At 45.4% G+C, this 20,607-nt stretch overlaps 1 protein-coding gene across 1 annotated transcript in view; it reads left to right on the forward strand.

The window, feature by feature from the left end:
- Positions 1-13,892: 13,892 nt before the first annotated feature.
- The window catches only part of TMEM91 (transmembrane protein 91), a 510,612-nt gene continuing 503,897 nt past the window's right edge, over positions 13,893-20,607 (forward strand). The window contains exon 1 of the mRNA XM_068250637.1: positions 13,893-13,926. The gene's annotated coding sequence lies outside the window, so the exon portion shown is untranslated. The remainder of the gene's footprint in view (positions 13,927-20,607) is intronic.

Below are 20,607 nucleotides of genomic sequence, written 5' to 3' on the forward strand. Positions count from 1 at the left end.
ACTCATTCGCAACAGTGCACGCGGTTATGCGCGGTCTCCACGTGATAAGCACAATAGAGACAAGCACGCCTAACTAACCATTAACAGACAAACATGAAACAGAGGACGCGAGCGCTTGCTTAACGGTTACCTCACCGAGCCTCCAGCAAGTGCAGCAGACAAGACAGACACACGAAAACAGGGACAAGCGACAGAAGGATCCCCAGCGCTAGCGAAAAGTGGCTAGCGCGATCCCAGAAGACAGAACAGAAGGATCCCCAGCGCTAGCGAAAAGTAGCTAGCGCGATCCCAGGAGACAGAGTAGCAGAACAGAAGGATCCCCAGCGCTAGCGAAAAGTGGCTAGGCGGATCCCAGAAGACAGAACAGAAGGATCCCCAGCGCTAGCGAAAAGTGGCTAGCGCGATCCCAGAAGACAGAACAGAAGGATCCCCAGCGCTAACGAAAAGTGGCTAGCGCGATCCCAGAAGACAGAACAGAAGGATCCCCAGCACTAGCGCTAGGGCGAGTGCGATCCAAACACACGGCAGACAGAACAGATGAGGTAGGCAGAAACAACCGCTGTTCCAACCTACACTCCAGACTCAACCAGAAGGATCCACAGCCGCTAACGCTAGGGCTTGTGCGATCCAAACACAAGACAGACGGAACAGGCAAAACAGATAATACAACCTGACTGGACTAGAAGGGGAGCCTAAAGCAACCCCCAGGAATTAACTATACTAGATAGCAATGGCTGACACTCCAGCAGTGTCCATCAGGAACAGACCATGGAAGGAAAATGTCCAGCAAAGCATTCTGGGAGCAGAATGCTTTTATAGTGCCAGTCATCAAAAGAAGGCAGGTAACGGATTTGCATGACTAATGTATGCAAATCCCTCAGCAACACAAGCTGCACAACTGACAGAAGGTCTCCTTTCCAGAGTCCTGCAGCAAGCAAACCTAAACAATGGTCAAAAGGCTGCCTGCCTGCGCAGGCAGCTGAGCGGATTCTCACAGTACCCCCCCTCCTAGGGTCGAATTCCAGACGACCCTCAAAACTGATATCTCCAAACCACTTTAACAGAAGACTCATGAAGGTCGGGGCAGCCCGACAAGGTCCAATTCCAGAGTCAGTCCACCCGAAACCGACCTCATCGGAAACAGAAGCCACCGAAACATGCCCATCAGTACTACCAGTCTCAGTATAACACCCATCAGGACTGTGAACGCCAGAGAAGAAGCCATCAACACCCTCCAGACAATACCCACCACCTTCCAAGGAGCGTCCGAAAATACCAAACCTGCCACAATACCTGTTCGAAGTGTCCCTTACAACACAAAAGCCACCGTTGATCTTATCCAGGGTACCAAGCAAAATCTCTCCCGGAATCTCCCAGAACCTTTTGAAGCTCCACAGAGATCCCAAGAGGGTAGAACAATCACCAGGCTCACATGGAGAATTACCAAGAACCCCCATGGAACCAATGACAATTCCGGATTCAAAATTACGAGGACACCCATCAAGATCAAGACTTTCAGGGACCACTTCTGGGCATGCAAGCAGGCAGGCCATATCAGAGCATGTCTCCACCGAGGAAGCATCTGAGTACGCTGGTAACCGAGGCACACTTGGGCTTTCTGGGTCACAGAGCACACTGGGGTACACCAGCACAGGAGAAACCTCAGGACATGTCGGGGAACTGCCAACCTCAGAGTCCGGCACGTCAAGACCAAAACCAGTACCGGGCAGAGAAACATCATGAGTGGAGGTCACAGGCACTGGACTTTCAAAAGAAGACTCGGATACAAATTTAGAAATTTCTGTGACAATAATATCATCATTGACTACACAGGCGTGAAGCTTCATCAGAGCTGAAAAGGTAGCCAGCAAGGCAGCAATGCCTACTGAAGTGGGCAACACCTTAGAAGGACTTGGGGGGCAGGAGACGTCTCCTACAAGTTCTGCACCCTTTGGGAGGAACTCGGAGATCTCCAGGAGGTCAGACAGGACCTCAGGAACATCCTTTTTCAAGTTTCCTAAGAAGGATTCTGAACTATCCATGTTACAGGGCAAGGCTTGAACTTTATTTTGTGAACCGGGCAGATGTCCCAGGGAAGGTTCCACCATAAACTGAGACTGAATTTCATCATCAGGACAGGGATACACAGAAATATCTAGTGAAACTAACTCTGGCTTTCTGAGTTTCGTTTCACTGCAGGGAAATTCCTCCATAGCAGTCAAACCAGACTGCAATTCCAAAATAGCAGAGAAACAGGTAACAATGGTTGCAATACCTAGACGAGCCTCTAGGGACACTGCAGGAGATTTTAAACAAGGTAATATTGGCTCATCCAGATTACTGGGTGGAGAGTCAGTACTTACTTCAGAATCAGACTCGCAAATGTCAATGCGAGTGGACATAATGTCTTTATTCATGATACAGGGCAGGCTCAGAGACATCTTCTCTGGACAGAGCAAAGGTGCTTCAGTATCAGGTTCACAAAGCCAAAGTGCTGTCTCATTCTTAGACTCGGCTAACGATGTCGAATCCGAGGAGACAGAACGCAAAATTTGCGAATCCACAATCGCTTTAGGTTGCGAAACCGAACACTCCAAAGACAGGGATTCTGAGGTCTCCAGGCTGGATTGCTGGATCTCAGAAACGCCAGCTGACAATGTACCTTTACAAACGTCACCTGAATGACGTACACGTAATTCACTCAGAATCATTTTCCACATACAAATCAGCGGACTCACAAAGTCAAATTCACACCCCCTTCTTTCTCTTAAGGCGGAAGCATAACTTATACATGCTCTCAAGACAGATTCACTTCTGGCAATGTAGTACTCACAAAACGACTCTGAATCGTTCTCCAATTCATACGCCAACGCTTCAAATTGTTTTTTCTGGAACGGGGGCTCCCATTCACACCTGACTAGGTCTGAGCATTCATACTGAACCATGTTAGGGGAAGTTGTGACAACAACATGAGGAATCATATTAATTTTACTCTTGAAACTGCATAGTTTGGGAATTTTCCCCATAGCAAGATCATAGATGGAGGATCTTAAAGTAGTACTGAGAGAAGAAGATCTGTTTTTACATGACAAGGGATCACATAAATCATTGACAAACCTGACACACTCACGCCGATCACAATCGACAGGAACATCTGAGAAACCGGCATCAGATCGCACAGATTTAACCTCTAAACAAACGGGAGAAACTCCATCAAAATTCACGCAGGTGTCCACAGTCGAGGCACACCCATTCATTTCAGGTCGCGCAGTGTCCAAACTCACTTGCTTTACCCCAGAAAGACAGGAATAATCATGTGACAATGGTGTCTCTTTATTGGAAATAATTGGTTGGTGTGTGTGCAATTCGTCCAAAATAGTCTGCCACACATAAATCACCAGATCCACATCACACTTATCACATTCATCAGAATCGATCAAAAGGTACATAGAGTCGAGACAATCATTCAGGTCATCCGCGCTCTTTGCGATATAAAAATCACAAAAGGCTTTCCAATCGAAATCAAACTCTTCCAACAAGGCCCCAATCTCCCAAGAGGCAAATGGCGGTTCCAACAACCCAGTATCTAGGTAATCTCCATATGGGTTGGGGTCAGGAACGAGGACAGACTTTTTAACTGCTTTAATGTAGTGTGCGATCCTACCTATAATAGGATCCACATATGCCTTTGCCTCAGGCAATGACATCTGAACAAAATCGAAGGTTCCCTCTGCCCTGGGAATTTTGGTTTGGCTGGACATTCTGTAACGATTGCGGAATCGTCTCCGTGGTCAGCGCACCAGACGTGCGCTGACGCGGCGGATTTCCTCCACAAGCGTATAATTGAGGACACCCAGGCTAGGTGCTATGCACCTGCAGAGGGAAATTCCTGTTGGCAGGTGGAGCTGTGGAGTGCAGAGGAACAGCTCCTCTGCCCTACCACACACGCCAGACAGGAATTGTACGGAGGGAAGAAACGCAATCGCAAGAGAAGCGATTAAGAGTGAGCACAGAGACAGATTGTGTGTGTGTGCATAAAATTAGTCGCCAACCCGCGACTGTGCACACACCACAGCAGATAAGAAGCAGGAACGCGATCGCGAGAGGTGCGATCGCCAGACGTGACACAAGGTACAGCAAGGCGGAGCACGAGAGTAGCAAAGGCACAGCAAATAATACAATAAGGAAATACGGAAAATAACAAACGCTAGCTAACCGCGAACACCGCACTCATTCGCAACAGTGCACGCGGTTATGCGCGGTCTCCACGTGATAAGCACAATAGAGACAAGCACGCCTAACTAACCATTAACAGACAAACATGAAACAGAGGACGCGAGCGCTTGCTTAACGGTTACCTCACCGAGCCTCCAGCAAGCGCTGCAGACAAGACAGACACACGAAAACAGGGACAAGCGACAGAAGGATCCCCAGCGCTAGCGAAAAGTGGCTAGCGCGATCCCAGAAGACAGAACAGAAGGATCCCCAGCGCTAGCGAAAAGTAGCTAGCGCGATCCCAGGAGACAGAGTAGCAGAACAGAAGGATCCCCAGCGCTAGCGAAAAGTGGCTAGGCGGATCCCAGAAGACAGAACAGAAGGATCCCCAGCGCTAGCGAAAAGTGGCTAGCGCGATCCCAGAAGACAGAACAGAAGGATCCCCAGCGCTAGCGAAAAGTGGCTAGCGCGATCCCAGAAGACAGAACAGAAGGATCCCCAGCACTAGCGCTAGGGCGAGTGCGATCCAAACACAGACAGAACAGATGAGGTAGGCAGAAACAACCGCTGTTCCAACCTACACTCCAGACTCAATCAGAAGGATCCACAGCCGCTAACGCTAGGGCTTGTGCGATCCAAACACAAGACAGACGGAACAGGCAAAACAGATAATACAACCTGACTGGACTAGAAGGGGAGCCTAAAGCAACCCCCAGGAATTAACTATACTAGATAGCAATGGCTGACACTCCAGCAGTGTCCATCAGGAACAGACCATGGAAGGAAAATGTCCAGCAAAGCATTTTGGGAGCAGAATGCTTTTATAGTGCCAGTCATCAAAAGAAGGCAGGTAACGGACTTGCATGACTAATGTATGCAAATCCCTCAGCAACACAAGCTGCACAACTGACAGAAGGTCTCCTTTTCAGAGTCCTGCAGCAAGCAAACCTAAACAATGGTCAAAAGGCTGCCTGCCTGCGCAGGCAGCTGAGCGGATTCTCACACCAGCTCAGTCAGATTAGATGGACAGCGTTTGTGAACAGCAGTTTTCAGATCTTGCCAAACATTTCGATTGGATTTAGATCTGGACTTTGACTGGGCCATTCTAAACACATGGATAGGTTTTGTTTTAAACCATTCCATTGTTGCCCTGGCTTTATGTTTAGGGTTGTTGTCCTGCTGGAAAGTGAACCTCCGCCCCAGTCTCAAGTCTTTTGCAGACTCCAAGAGGTTTTCTTCCAAGATTGCCCTGTATTTGGCTCCATCCATCTTCCCATCAACTCTGACCAGCTTCCCTTTCCCTGCTGAAGAGAAGCACCCCCAGAGCATGATACTGCCACCACCATATTTGACAGTGGGGATGGTGTGTTCAGAGTGATGTGCAGTGTTAGTTTTCCGCCACACAGTGTTGCATTTTGGCCAAAAAGTTCCATTTTGGTCTCATCTGACCAGAGCACCTTCTTCCACATGTTTGCTGTGTCCCCCACATGGCTTGTGGCAAACTGCAAACGGGACTTCTTATGCTTTTCTGTTAACAATGGCTTTCTTCTTGCCACTCTTCCATAAAGGCCAATTTTGTACAGTGCATGACTAATAGTTGTCCTATGGACAGATTCCCCCACCTGAACTGTAGATCTCTGCAGCTCGTCCAGAGTCACCATGGGCCTCTCGACTGCATTTCTGATCAGCGCTCTCCTTGTTCGGCCTGTGAGTTTAGGTGGACGGCCTTGTCTTGGTAGGTTTACAGTTGGGCCATACTCCTTCCATTTCTGAATGATCGCTTGAACAGTGCTCCGTGGGATGTTCAAGGTTTTGGAAATCTTTTTGTAGCCTAAGCCTGCCTTACATTTCTCAATAACTTTATCCCTGACCTGTCTGGTGTGGTCTTTGGACTTCATAGTGTTGTTGCTCCCAATATTCTCTTAGACAACCTCTGAGGCCGTCACAGAGCAGCTGTATTTGTACTGACATTAGATTACACACAGGTGCACTCTATTTAGTCATTAGCACTCATCAGGCAATGTCTATGGGCAACTGACTGCACTCAGACCAAAGGGGGCTGAATAATTATGCACACCCCACTTTGCAGTTATTTCTTTGTAAAAAATGTTTGGAATCATGTATGATTTTCGTTCCACTTCTCACATGTACACCACTTTGTATTGGTCTTTCCCATGGATTTCCAATAAAATTGATTCATGTTTGTGGCAGTAATATGACAAAATGTGGAAAACTTCAAGGGGGCCGAATATATTTGCAAACCACTGTGTATCTTGATACCTACTATTATTTATTGTATTTATAAAGCGCCAACATATTACACAGCGCTGGACAATAAATAGGAATACATACAATGTAAACAAGGGGTGAATGACAAAGAGGTAGCTAACGGTTACACAACATAGCACAAGGTTGTCCATGCAAATGGTATAAGATGCATGATCATGTAATTTTACAGAGACCCAGCAATTCAAGTCTGAGTTAGTCCTTGGGAGGGGTGTCATAGCCGGTGTCATAGCTCGGGTTGCATGATCAAGAAGGACACACTGATGCTTGGTACAAACCATACAATTTTCTGGCAGCTTTACCTGCCAGATCGATTTACGTTCACGTCTATGGAAATCGATCGGAAAATCGTTTGAAATTCAGATCGGACATGTTGGGAAAAATTAATCTGGCAGGTAAATCTGCCAGAACATTGTATGGTTTGTAATATAAGGGGGGGAGGGGGCGGGTGCTGCCACAGGCTTACACAAGCTTGCAGAAGGGAGAATGTCTGAACAGGCAACACAAGCTCTCCTTACTTTAACCAACCAAGGTTTACATATGGGTGGTTTCCATTCATCTGTTTTAACAGCTTAATGTAATAGATATTTAAAGATGCACAGGAAGAGTTCTCCGCCTATTGCGGGCCGATGCTGAAGATGGTACAAGTGACTCTTTCATATAGGGAAGGGGAAAAAGGATATGTCTGCTTGTAATAGCTTAAAACATAAGCAAATAGAGCTGGAAAGACACACTGATTCCCCAGAAGCGACTGTTCATTGGATAATGGCTAAAAAGGCACAGACAGCAATGCTCCAATTTACAGTGTGAATCACATCCAGAGCTGCTGGTGGCCCAATATAACAACACGAAAGTTAGCTCTGCTGCCAACAATTAATCAGGCTCACATGTTACTAATAAGATGCTGTGGTGCGAGACATACGAGATTGTTGCTCAACTTAATAATGAAATGTAGTCAGATGTAATTATTTGTAATGCCGATAAGGGAGGTCTGACTAATAACAAGAGGACTTAGCAGCTTTCCAAAGCATTTTTTTTATTACAATAGACATTACTAGGCTAATAAATTTAATTGAAAAAGATAGGTTAGTGCATACCTACAGTATGTTCCCATACAGGAACAATGTACACTGGGACACATTCAGTGAACTTTGGTAAAGTTATTTTACAACAATTTAACTGTTTAACAATTTAAAGTAAACCTAAGACGAAAGAGGGGACAACAAAATTATACATACCTGGGGCTTTCCCCAGCCCCCTACAGGCTTATTGGTCCCTCATCCTCCTCCTCCTGAATCTTCTTCAATTGGCCCTGGAAAGTCCTCCGGTCCCAACAGCGCATGCAGGGCCGGAATTACCATAAGGCACTGTAGGCGCTTGCCTACAGGCGCCTTATGGGGCAGAGGCAGCTCCCCTTCTTCCCCGAATGTCCCCTTCCTCAGCAGGGCTAGAGGGTGATGTCAAAACAGTCTACACACAATTGGGGGCTGCACACAACTCACCACCTTAGGCTGCCTCAAGTCCACCCCCCCACCAAGATGAGAAGAGCAGGCGGCAAATGGCAGTGTGTGTCGCCAAAGTGGGTGCAGTGCAGGGTGGATGCAATACCCACACTGCCCAACTTGCTACACAGGAGGCACTGATTAAGCCTCCAATCTCCACACCAACTACCTGGCTGCGGCTGCCGGACTGGAGCCGAGTGGTGAGAGTATGGTAAGTAAGGCCATATTTATATAATAAGATTTTTTTTATTATTAAAGTACAGGGGGCCTTGTCCAAGATTTTGCTGGGCAGGCTCACTCTTTGATTTACACCACTGCTAGGTTAATGTACATTTAGTTCTTTATGTGATATAAGAAAATAAGAGCTAGGATTGGGGGTGTGGCCTGTGTTGAGGTTTGGAGTTTAGGGCACTAAATTCTCTGTGCGCAGGCCTGGATTTACCTCACAGGAGCCTATAGGCACAGATGTCCTGGCACCCTAGACTTCACCCTCCATGAACCTACAAACCCCCAACAAACCGCACCACAAGTGGGCTGGCCCAGCTGTCACTCCTCCCTTTCTTTGCTTGCCCATTGTAGGTATTAGGTAGCCAGAGGTACCCTCAGTATTAAGTAGCTAGAGGTGCCCCTAACTGAAGGGAGATCTCATCAGTGGAATGCCAAGAGCAGGGTGAGTAACCTCTCATTTACACTATTATCAGGACTCTGCATGGGAAAGGGGTGTGGGAGGAACTCAGGGAAGGGAGTGAGCCGCCTTTACATCATCAGGCGCCTGTAGGCACATGCCTACAGTGCCTTATGGTAAAGCCGGCCTTGTCTGTGCCTACAAGCTCCTGAAGTGTAAATCCGGCCCTGAGTGCATGCATGGCCCGGCCGCGAACGTGCCCCCATCACTGGGAGTGTCAGGGGCGTAGCAATAGGGGTTGCAGAGGTTGCGACCGCATCGGGGCCCTTGGGCTAAAGGGGCCCCGAAGGGCCCTCCCTCAACTACAGTATTAGCTCTCTATTGGTCCTGTGCTCATAATAATGACTTCTATAGATACTTTGCATAGTGGTAATCATTAACAAGCTGTTCCCCATCCCCTTCTTGCACCTCTGACACTGTAGTTGCCATTGGCAGGTTCTGGTGCACCATATCAATTGTTATGTATAAAGTGCTTGGGGGGACTCAATGTAAAACTTGCATCAGGGCCCACAGCTCCTTAGCTACGCCACTGGGGAGTGTCCTGCGCCTGCCCAATATACTGCGCATGTGCAGGTAGGTAGGTACTGTGCAGGCGCAGAATGCTCCCAGTCACCGGTGCTCTGTCTATTTTACCAGATGTAATCTCTTAACCACTGATGATGATGTAACATTCATCCTCACAATAGTTATAGCTTTATGTCCTCAGTGTGAGAAGGTTATGCAGAACAATACTGAGCTGAATGCACTTGTCAGAAGCTTATCGCAGTGTGTTTGTATGACTGACAGGTGCTCAGCCCAAACGGAACCCGCACTGATGGTCTTCAATTGCTTGCTCAGCGTTCCTCTGCAGCTCTATTATCCAGCAGAACAGAGGACACTACAATCATCATATTCAGTAACGCGATTCCCCCATAGTTGCTGCGGTTTCATTTATCACCCTTTTTATATGTTGGTACTACTGTCCTCTCCATCTGGAACGCTCTCTGTTCCACCCATTAATAGCAGTTGTTATACTGTTTTCCAAAGACCGGCTCCACCATTTTTAAGAGCTCAGCAGTTATATTATTACTTCTGGTGATTCATAGCTCTTTGGATTCTTTATCATCTTCATAACTTTAGCTTCTTGGCTTACGTGCCTCAGGATCAGCAGTAAAATACAGTTACAATTCTTCTTCCATTATGTGATATTTGTGGTCCTCGCTGATATCCGTTAAAGGACAACTGAAGTGAGAGGAATATGGAGGCTGCCATATTTATTTCCTGTTAAACAATACCAGTTGTCTGGCAGTCCTGCTGGCCTATTTGGCTGCAGTAGTGTCTGAATAACACCAGAAACAAGCATGCAGATATTCTTGTCAGATCTGACAATAATGTCAGAAACACCTGATCTGCTGCATGTTCAGGGTCTATGGCTAAAAGTATTATAGGTAGAGAATTAGCAGGACAGCCAGGAAACTGGTATTAAAGTGAACCAGAGACGAAGCACCCTCATGTATTTTACCATATATATCAGTGGGAACATTAGAGAAAACTTCACTGCACAGCCTGCTTCTAATCAGCCCTGATAAAATCCCTGACTGAGCATTCAGTCTGGCTTTGCTGAGGAATCATTATAGCTAAGTCTGTGTTTTCTGGTGTCTTTTCAAGCCCAAGACTGCCCCCTTGTGGCTCTGCTCAGGAATCATTTTAGCTAAGTCATTATAGCAAAGCCAGACTGAATGCTCAGTCTGGGATTTTATCAGGGCTGATAAGAAGCAAGCTGTGCAGTGAAAAATGAAACAGAGAGCAGGGTAGGTGTTTTCTCTAATGTTCCCACTGATATATATCAGTGATGGCGAACCTATGGCACGTGTGCCCAAGGCGGCACCCGGAGCCGTCTCTGTGGTCACGCGTGCGGTGTCCACTACCACCACTAATCCCACAACCCGCGCCGCCGAGAACTCCGCATGCAGTGATGGGTTGTTCTCTAAGAGCCGATTCTCTTCAGTGAACGAGAGGAGCCGATGCCTGCCAAGGGAACAGCCGAAGCTGTGCCCCCACCCCCTCCCAGCTCTGCTCACAGGGACGCCTGGTCAGACGTCAGCACGTCCTGTCAGCGCGGGACTTTCGGCTGGCTGCAGGAAGGTTATCGTGGAGCTGCGCGCCACCGCTGGGAGAGGAGACTTCTGTTAGATGAGTAAATTCTTTTTTTTGCAGCTGAAATGTTGTCCACATTGCATTATTTACTGCTGAAATGTTGTCCACATTGCTTTATTTACTGCTGGAATATTGTCCACGTTGCGCTATTTACTGCTGAAATGTTGTCCACGTTTCGTTATTTACTGCTGAAATGTCCACATTGCTTTATTTACTGCTGAAATGTTGCCCACATTGCGTTCTTTACAGCTGGAATGTTGCCCACATTGCGTTCATTACTGCTGAAATGTTGTCCACATTGCGTTCTTTACTGCTGAAATGTTGTCCACATTGCGTTCTTTACTGCTGAAATGTTGTCCACATTGCGTTATTTACTGCTGAAATGTTGTCCACATTGCGTTCTTTACTGCTGAAATGCTGTCCACATTGCGTTCTTTATTGCTGAAATGTTGTCCACATTGCGTTCTTTACTGCTGAAATGTTGTTCACATTGCGTTCTTTATTGCTGAAATGTTGTCCACATTGCGTTCTTTACTGCTGAAATGTTGCTCACATTGCGTTCTTTACTGCTGAAATGTTGTCCACATTGCGTTCTTTACTGCTGAAATGTTGTTCACATTGCGTTATTTACTGCTGAAATGTTGTCCACATTGCGTTCTTTATTGCTGAAATGTTGTCTACATTGCGTTCTTTACTGCTGAAATGTTGTTCACATTGCATTATTTACTGCTGAAATGCTGATCCACGTTGCGTTATTTACTTGTGAAATGTTGTCCACGTTGCGTTATTTTCTGCTGACATGTTGCTGACATTGCGTTATTTTCTGCTGACATGTTGACCACATTGCGTTATTTTCTGTTGAAATGTTGTCCACATTGCGTTTATTTTCTGGTGTCTGGGGTAACTGTTGCTGCATTTATTATTTGATGGTCATAGTTGGCTATATTTGCTGCTTTGGGGTTACGTTATACTAATAAATAGCATCACACAGTTTCTGCACACCCATGATGCGAATCCTCGTTTCACCACATCATGGCAGAAACACTGCTTTCTTATGCCTCGCTGTTACATCATTATGTTAGCTCCGCCCATACCATGTCATGGCCATGCCCATTTTTCGGCGCCCCACCATTGGGACTCAGTGATAAATAAGTCGATTTTAGGTTGCAGTTTGCGCACTCGGCCTCTGAAAGGTTTGCCATCACTGATATATATGGTAAAATACACAAGGGTGCTCCGTCTCTGGTTCACTTTAAATGGAAATACATATGGCAGCCTCCATATCCCTCTCACTACAGTTGTCCTTTAAATAGTTTCATCCCTGCTGCCCAATCTAAGTGCATCCAGTGAGTAAAACCGAATTAGGACTGGACCCCTTAGGCGATAGCCTGGTCTGAATTCAGCACAGACACGTTACTAGCCTATAGGCTAGTGATGGGCTCAGTATCTTCCAGATATGCATAGGGACAAAACAAAAGGATGTCCTATAAATTAGCACCAGACACCAGGTAATTCATAAGTACAAAAAGATCTTTGACAGCCGTAAAACATGCAGTAGGAAGGAATCATTTAGGTGGAATCATTGAGGTCACATTCGCAGTACAACGTTGCGGAGCTTCGTTATAAAGTCTTATAACGCAGCTTACCGCACTGCAATGCAAATCATATGGGCCGTTCACAGTGCGACATCAAAGTCGCGTTGATAAAATGTTGCGTTGTGGTAACTCACTGCTTGCAGTACGTTTCCTCTCAACGCAGACACGTTGCGACTTTAACGTTGCATTGAAACGCAACGTCCCACTGTGAATGAGACCTAAATCTACCTTATTCACTAGTGCTGCTATAATTGGAGCTACCTCACTGGATTTTAATAATGCTTCTCTTTATTTGAGATCTCATGATTGGTACTTAATTAACTGATTATCATTCATTGGTCTATGTATTGATCAGTGTGCAGTTGTTTAATTGGTTGTATGTAATAATTTATTAAATACCCCAATAATTATTTAATAATCCAGTTGATCTATACATTGATCAGTGTGCTTTTTTTGAATTTTCTAAAATCAATTTCTTTTTGCTTGGGATCAATGTATAACCACATTTCTTTTCTTTTGATATGTTCATTTGATACCGTCCCCTTTAAAATGTTTTTAACCTACAGTATATGTTTTGGGGTATCCAGAAGAGAGGCAGCACACCGTCCTAGGATCTGTTGGGATGTGCCAGGCTATCCGGTCACCAAGCGGATCTTCAAGAAGAAAAGTATGCAGCCGGCACCATCCAATAGTATTAAATGCTCTTTTATTGATAGTTCATAGCTCAGGAACCATCCATGGTTCCTGAGCTATGAACTATCAATAAAAGAGCATTTAATACTATTGGATGGTGCCGGCTGCATACTTTTCTTCTTACAGTATATGTTTTGCAATTGTTAATAAAGATATTTTTTTACTTATGAATTACCGTACCTCTGGTCTGGTGTCAATTTATAGGAAATCCTCTGTTTTGTCACTGTTGTATTCAGTAGCATAGCTTAGGAGCGCTGGGCTCCGCAGCGAGTTTTACATTGGGCCCCTAAGCGCTCTATACATAGCAAGCGATATGGAGCATCAACAACTGCCAAGGACTCTACAGTGTTAGGCCCAGGGCACACCAAAAACCTCTAGCAGATCTGCAAAACGCTAGAGGTTTTTGAAGCAGATTTTCAGAGTGATTCTAGGCATGTTTAGAGAGGTTTTCTAAACATACCTCGCGTTTTTTTGGAGCATTTTTGTGTAGCAGATTTCATATATTGTTACATTACAGCTGTTACTGAACAGCTTCTGTAACAAAAACGATTGGAAAACCGCTCTGATCTAGCGTTTTTTAGAGCCGTTTTCCACTTTCCTATACTTAAAGAGAATCTGTATTCACAAAATGAAGTATAAACAAACATCCCTGCCTGTTTGGGGTCATCTCCTAGCCCCCTCTGTATTATTTTTTCTGCTCTCCGCTGCAATAAAGAGGGTAAAAAAACTGTTTTATAAACTGTTTTGTAAACAGAAAAGATGGTCACCAAAACAGGAAGTACATCAGCAGAGCAGTGAACTCAGTTAATACACAGTGAGTACACAGAATTCAGTGGGTTACACATTGAAGTCAGTCTCCAGAGGTTATGTGCAAGTTTTGAAAGAGCTCTGTCAATAAAGCATGACAAGCTGTGTCTTTAGAGCCTGTAGTCTCGGGTCTGCACTTATGTCAGCCTGACAGGCAGCTTCCTCATCAGCCAGCTATTCTTTGTTCAGCTTATCAGTCTGTGTTTATCATCCTCACAGATAGCAGACAACCTCACAGTGAGAGCAGGGACATTGTCTGTGAGGAATAATCACAGGAGCACTGGAGGGGCTTGGAAGGAGTTAACTTGTTCACATTACTGAAGAGTTGGCAGCCTTCCAGACACAGCCAACAAGTCCAACAGGGGAAAGATAAGTTGATTTATTACAAAGACCGTGCAAGTAGAAAGTGCTGCCAGTAGTAAAGTAAGTCAGAGCACAATGGAACAGCCTTAGGAACTTGTAGAATATGAGAAATACTGCTAAAATTTTTATACGGAGTCTCTTTAAACACTAAGGCAGAAACGCCTCAGAAATCTAAAAACTGCAGCAGCCCCCGAGTTTGCGTTTGTGGAAAAAACGACCCGCTGTGGTGTGCACCATCCCATTCTCTTTCATTAGCCAAGCGGTTTTCCCCCTGCGTTTTAAAAAACGCTTTAGAACCGCTCTGTGTGCACCAGCCGACACTTTAGAGAGGTGTCGGCTTAGGAGGGAAATAGTCTATTAATAGTTACAACTAATCAAGGCACATATAGAGGTGATCATTACAAGCTTAGCACCAATAAAGAGCTAATAAAACAGTGTAAGGAGGGCCACTACTGGGCTCCTGTGGTCCAGGGGCCCTGGTGCGGTCACTACCTCTGCAATCCTTATTGCTACGCCACTGGTTGTATTATATCCTTAGATTCTGGAGGGGGAATTGATTATAAATGTGATTATTTTTTGTATAGTGCTTTTCCACAAATTGCTCTAAAAAATATTCTTGGAGATATGACCACACACTTTGTGAAATAAGGTCTTGTGCTGGAAGGCATTTCTGCTTTCTGAAGCATTTGGGAAAGATTTTGAGAGCAGTGTTTGAATGTTGAAAAGGATCTTCTAAAGCTGTGTAAATATGCGTTAGCCGTTGCTTTTGGCTAGTATTCTTTCACACTTTCTACAACCACCCTGTCCTTTTCTGCTGTGTTTGAAGTGGTTCTGTGACTGCACTGAGGTCAGCGGAAATGCAGAGTAAACTCACGGTAAACCCATCACAAATAAATCATAAAACAATCCATTTTGGTTCATGTAAAATCATGCTTTCCCTGGATGTGTTTGAAGGAAACTTGAAGGGAGAAGATTATGGAAGTTGCCATTACTTCCATTCCTTGCTTACACATTGCTTAGCAAATCTCCTGGCTGCTGTGCTGATCCTCTAGCCATAAAGCAAATAAAATAATGAATACCATTTTTATTGCCATTTAACAAAAGTATTGTCAATTCTGCATTAAAACATTTTGTGAAAAAGTTGTAGCTCCTTCCCAAATAGCCAACTGTCTGCTCACTCTTCCCATAGGAAACGGAAATATCTCACACACTGTGTACAGATGACATACTCTTTACTTTTTTCAAGTTGAGGCTGTATTCACAGTGGGGCGTTGCGTTTTAATTCGACGTTGAAGTCGCAAAGTGTCTGCGTTAAGAGGTAACACACTGCAAGCAGTGAGTTACCACAATGCAGCATTTTTTAATGCGACCATAACGTCCCACTCTGAATGCGACCTGAATGTTTACTTATGTTCTCAATAGCAACAACACTTTGAAAATCGCATTTGAAATGTTAGGATTGCTTTGCATAGTTAGAAATATATTGCTATTTCATTCCATTTTTGTGCTTTGACTGTATTTCACTGAAACTTCAATGAAACACTAAAACAATGCAGATACTGTTATTAGTCTGCTAGTATTGCTCCATATTGTTATAACCATCCTTTGTGTATGCCTATGTAGGAAAAGGATCAGACTTCTCCCGGAGCTTTCATATACAGCTATTCTTCTGCAAATAAATTGTAGTTCCTTTATATTGTCCAATAAAATAACCAATGGCATGCTCTTAAAACAGACCTAAACTCTTGCGCAAGAGAGAAGGAGAAGACAGAGAAATCCACCCTGTGTGCCTTTATAGAGAACAGCCTAATTCTTCCTTCTCAGCAAGTAATGAGCTAGTGTAATTTGAGCTGTCTGTCGACTCTGCTGAGCTGAGAGCTGCTATGTAAATACAGGAGGTTAACCCTTTCTGTGCTCCCAGCAAACCAGGAAGTAACTACACTGCAGCATCTCTGAAGGAGAACTATAAGCTGTAACAAGGAAAGGTTTTCCTGTAAAGTTTATTACGCTGTTGCTTATTTTTTTAGAGCAGAGAAGAAGTTCTGAGTTCAGGTCCACTATAAAGTAACACTAAAGCAACTGTCAAAAAAAGGTCAAGATACTCACCTGTGGAGAGGGAAGGCTTCCCAGTCCTCTCTCGTTGTCCTTGTTCCAGTGCTGTCACCCCTGTTGAAGTTATTCGACCACCTGGTCAAATATGCCTTTGGGGATCTTTGGAAGCACCCGTGTCCCCATCTTTGGAAGCTTTCGGGCAAAGAGGGCTTTAAAAGCCTTGCGAGGGCTCCCGAAGCAGCAGCATTTCAAAGGAGGGAAGCATTGGAAGGACAACACGGAGAGAGGAAAGCTCTGTGAGATCACAGGCTTCCTTCTCCATAGGTGAGTATGTGACATTCAAGAACAAAGTCTGAAGAAGGCTCATTAGCCGAAAGCTTACTTTTTATTCAAGTTAGCCAATAAATGGTATCATCCTGATTCAAAACTTCTGACTTTTTTATTTTGACAGTCGCTTCAATATCGCTTTAGCCAGGGTAACAGTTAGGGCTTCTGTACACTTTACAACACATCTTTGGGTGCTTTTGCCAAACCGAACTATGTGCATTCATACGCATTGTAATTTGTGCATTTGTGGCCACAATACAATAGACCAGGAAACTGGAGTGTTATGTATAAAAAAAGTTCCCTGCTGTGCGATAACACATTGCACAGCAACGCACAGCAGAGGTGCGCACACTAATATGAGATGTATGGACTTTCATATTACCATGCAGATCGCACACCAGGTGCAGTGTGTCAAAGCTGACAGCACCGCACATACTGTGCTCAAGCCTGTAATACATTCCATCAGGCAGATCTGTGGACCGAACACACTTGCATTTAATATGACAGGCCAATGCTTTTATAAAAAATAATAGGTTTTGGAAAATTACTTTATACCATGGGGAATATAGCATTTCTGTTACGCATTAAGATCTCCAAAGGCTCTATGCAGCTTTCACGTAATACTGGGGAGGAGACCATGGATTGCTCTGTCCAAACTGCAACTGCACAGGAAATAGGGAGACCTAACTTTGCCAGATATTAACCACTTCGCATCCAGACCTTGTTTTTCCCTTATGGACCAGAGCGGTTTTGACGTTTTAGCTATGTCCCTATTTAATCGGCCATAACTTTATCCTCACTCATGACACCTAAATGATCTAGATATCGTTTTTTTCAGGACAAATTAGACTTTCATTGGGGGGTATTTTGTCCCATGAAAAATGTTGTTTTCTACGCATTTTAGTAGGAAAAAAGAAAAGTTTAAAACTAAAAAGTGCTACCGTATATAAAAACATGTCACCAGTATTAGCGCCCCCCAAGGTAGATAGCCAGATGTGTCCCCAGTATCAACCCCCCAGTATAGCCAGATGTGTCCCTCAATGTCCGCCCCCCCTAGTATAGTCAGATGTGTCCCCTGGTATTAGGCTCTCCCAGTATAGATAGCCAGATATGCCCCTGAGAGAGCTAACTTTTCTGGTCCCCCTGGTGTATGGCTAGCCATATGTGCCCCCATAATTAGGATCCCCCCCAGGACTATACATTAGAAGCCCCCCCCCCCCCCCCCACTCCATGCAGAGATCTGTAAAAAAAAAAAAAAAAAAGCATGTCCAGCAAGCCTGGCTCACCTTTCCTTTATCCAGCGATGATCCTGCAGCGGCAGCCTCTGTATTCAGCTTCACAGCCACCTCCGTACTGCCCCGTACACGAGTCCCGGCTTGATGACATCATCAAGCCGGGACTCGTGTGCGGGGCAGTATGGAGGTGGCTGTGAAACTGAATATAGAGGCTGCCGCTGCAGGATCATCGCTGGATAAAGAAAAGGTGAGCCAGGCTTGCTGGACATGCTTTTTTTTTTTTTTTTACAGATCTCTGCCAGGAGGGGGTGAGATGAATACGCGTGGGGGGAGCGAATTGGTTAAAGGAACTTATTTCCCCTTAGGCCAATTAGTAATGCAGCTTAAAGTGCAGGGGGCGTGCACAGGCGCGCGCCCGATCGTGCACAGGGATGCCACCAGTACACAACGTATATCGACGTGGTTGTGGCTTGGATGAGCCCACAGATGACATAGATATACTGTACTGGTAGAATAAGTGGTTAAAGATGCCCATATACCATGTCTGGGCAGATTGACCAGGAGACAGATCGAATCCGATCGGTTGCCTGTCCATATGCCAGCAGACTGTTGTGTGCAACACATTTAACACTTGGGGGGACAGCGGCTGGGGGTTCGCCACATGTCGGTTGTCACAGTATCAATAGCTATTACCACCATGTACTCGATCGAGCACTTTTGACCAAGATTTTCCAGCATGTCCGATCAAAGGCATTCAACCAAATTGGGCCTGAAATCATTCAAATCATCAATCGGGGGTGGACATGTTGTGGCATAGATTTTCATCCGATTCGATTAAGTGATGGAATTGAATGGTTGATTGACCCACAAAATCACTAGAAATATGGCCACCTTAAAGGATACCTTAGCTCAAAATGAAATTAAAAACAGGGGGAGCAGGCATACATAGGGGTCGATTCATAAAGCATTACCGCATGCGGTAATGCTGAAAACAGCTGACTTTACAGAGCACTTAGCAAAATGTCAATTCATAAAAGCAGTTATCGCATGATAAGCTGAAAATTCCCGAGCAGTGCGGTAAATTACCGACCTGTGCGGTAAATACCTCAACACATGTCAGTAAATGTCAATTCATAAAGATTAGAGCAGGCGGTAATGGCACGGAGAATACCACCTGCATGGAAAAGGTGATAAGAGAGCGATAAGAGCAATGTTAATGGTGACAGATCTCCCAGGCAGCAGCAGCGAGAGCAGAACAAACAAGGCTTCCTCTGAATACCCTAGGCTGTGTTTTTAACAGGGCTGTGGAGTCGGAGTTGGAGTCGAGGAGTCGGGGCAATGGTTTCATAAACTGAGGAGTCGGCGTTGGAGTCGGAAGATTTTTGTAACGACTCCACAACCCTGGTTTTTAACCTCTTGGGTACCTGTTTTCAGATGTAATATTTCACATCAGATAGCCTGCATGTGTAAAAGTTCTTCTAAGCTGTGGCAATTAAATAGATTGTTTAGAAAGACTAAAGACAGATTCAGGGCAAGCAGAGGCAGTATAACAAAAAATGCACATCTAAAGGGAAGTTGGGGATGCCTCTTTTAATGTAATGCTGTCTCTGCACGGAGAACAGCAAATGTATCAACCCAGCCAGCTACTCTTCTCATGTTACCGACACTTTAGTTCGGTAAAACACCGCATTTCTACTTCGCCTGTGAAGATTTTTATGATTTAGCACACAGAAGTCTAAAATACCAAATGCGGTATTTTCCCGACAAGATTTTTTTACCGCAAAGCCTTTTATGAGTTGACCCCAATGTGGGTTCTCCTCCGCCCCCCTCAGGTACTGCCTAGCAACCCCCCAAACTTACTTCCTGGTCGGGCTGGTTGCGGCTGACTGCGCAGGCGCTGCCCAGCAACGCACGTCCTTGTTCGCGCGCTCACGGCTGGGAGTTGTGTGGCTTGATCAGATCTGCTCTACTGTGCAGGCGAGCGGTGTCTGCGCAGTAGAGTGGATGCAGTCGGGCTTGGCTATTTGTGCCAAAAGAAAGCTGCTACTATGCCTGCGCGAGGCTTTCACAAGGTTGTTATGATCCTGGAGCACTGGACCAGTGGGATGGAGGAGGACCACTGGAGGAGGATGTTAGTTTCCTGTAACAGCTTGCATGCAACCTATTAAGTACTCGTCCCTCCCACTGCGAAGAAGTCGATCCTCCATGGGAGGGGCCTAACACTAACTAAATCCTAACCTATGTATATGCATAGCCCAGGGGGGGGGGACGGGTCTCAGCGCACCTCTGATTGGAGGCCATTCGGAGGCGGCCTGGTGTTGCGCTGATCCACCTTTTGCGCAATTTTCAATTTTATTTGATTAGCCGCACCCAGGCTATGCATATACATAGGTTAGGATTTAGTTAGTGTTAGGCCCCTCCCATGGAGGATCGACTTCTTCGCAGTGGGAGGGACGAGTACTTAATAGGTTGCATGCAAGCTGTTACAGGAAACTAACATCCTCCTCCAGTGGTAGACAGGTCATGCGTATGCTCGGTGTGTATTCGACCCCACAAGTGGGGCTTGCACTCTTTTGCAGGTAGGCACTTGCCTGTTTTTAAGTAGCGCTGTTCATTTCCTTGCTATATCATGTATGTGGCCCAGCCAGTATATGCAGGACTTGTCGCTGTTCTCCCGATTTCTTTACTCCTCCACACATGCAAAAAAGATG

Source organism: Hyperolius riggenbachi, chromosome 8 (assembly GCF_040937935.1).
Source record: "Hyperolius riggenbachi isolate aHypRig1 chromosome 8, aHypRig1.pri, whole genome shotgun sequence".
Classification (NCBI taxonomy): Eukaryota; Metazoa; Chordata; class Amphibia; order Anura; family Hyperoliidae; genus Hyperolius; species Hyperolius riggenbachi.